General features: G+C 52.0%; 1 long non-coding RNA gene across 1 annotated transcript in view; it reads right to left on the bottom strand.

The window, feature by feature from the left end:
• LOC107835068 (uncharacterized) overlaps positions 1-1,089 on the bottom strand; it is a 13,989-nt gene extending 12,900 nt beyond the window's left edge. The window contains exon 1 of the long non-coding RNA XR_001660900.1: positions 494-1,089. This is a non-coding gene — a long non-coding RNA (uncharacterized LOC107835068). The remainder of the gene's footprint in view (positions 1-493) is intronic.
• Between the last annotated feature and the right edge of the window lie 6 nt (positions 1,090-1,095).

The following is a 1,095-nucleotide window of genomic DNA, read 5'->3' as shown; positions in this document are numbered from 1 at the left end:
GTGAGGGTGGTCTGTGATGAGGGTGGTCTGTGGTGAGGGTTGTCTGCGGTGAGGGTTGTCTGCGGTGAGGGTGGTCTGCGGTGAGGGTGGTCTGCTGTGATGACAGTCTGCGGTCATGGTGGTCTGCAGTCTGGTGAGGGTGGACTGCGGTGAGGGTTGTCTGTGGTGAGGGTGGTCTGCGGTGAGGGTTGTCTGTGGTGAGGGTGGTCTGCGGTGAGGGTGGTCTGTGGTGAGGGTGGTCTGCAGTGAGGGTGGTCTGCGGTGAGGGTGGTCTGCAGTGAGGGTTGTCTGTGGTGAGGGTGGTCTGTGGTGAGGGTGGTATGCGGTGAGGGTTGTCTGTGGTGAGGGTGGTCTGCGGTGAGGGTGGTCTGCAGTGAGGGTTGTCTGTGGTGAGGGTGGTCTGCAGTGAGGGTTGTCTGTGGTGAGGGTGGTCTGCGGTGATGACAGTCTGCGGTCATGGTGGTCTGCAGTCTGGTGAAGGTGGTCTGCTGACACACACAACACTGTGTTTTCTCCTGCAGACACACCAGGACGTTTCCCTCTGTCAACAGACCTGCTTCAACTCAGCCTGCCACTGCCGTTCAGCTGGCTTGAACATTAATGTGTGTACACTCAAAGAGGAAATAGCAGAGGCAGCAGTTTAGAGGTCAGAGGTCACCGTGGGGTCGTCTACATTCAGCACCACTAGCTGGTGTCTGCAGTGAATATCAGAGTTTCAACAGTTGAGATTAAAGCCTGAATAAATAATAACAGGGTAACTCCAGATGTTGGGGTTGAATTTATTTCCTTTTGAAAATATACCCATAAATTTGTCATATGAAAACGATTATACAACCTGGAACATTTTATCACAACAGGATCACACAAATACCCCCCACTTTGCCCCTCCCGCCCCCCTTTACAAAGAGTTGCCCTTCAGGGTTAATTACTTATTTTCCCCGTCGTAAACATTTAAAACATCGTCAACGAAAAACAGAACAAAACAAAAAGAGAACGAGAAACTACAACATTCAAAACGGCCATTTTGAAAGATCCAGACCTCCTTACTGCCCCCCAGACCTCCTTACTCCCTCCAGACCTCCTTACTGCCCCCCA

Source organism: Poecilia formosa, unplaced genomic scaffold (assembly GCF_000485575.1).
Source record: "Poecilia formosa unplaced genomic scaffold, Poecilia_formosa-5.1.2 Scaffold972, whole genome shotgun sequence".
NCBI classification, from domain to species: Eukaryota; Metazoa; Chordata; class Actinopteri; order Cyprinodontiformes; family Poeciliidae; genus Poecilia; species Poecilia formosa.
This window is presented reverse-complemented; position numbering and strand designations above follow the sequence as displayed.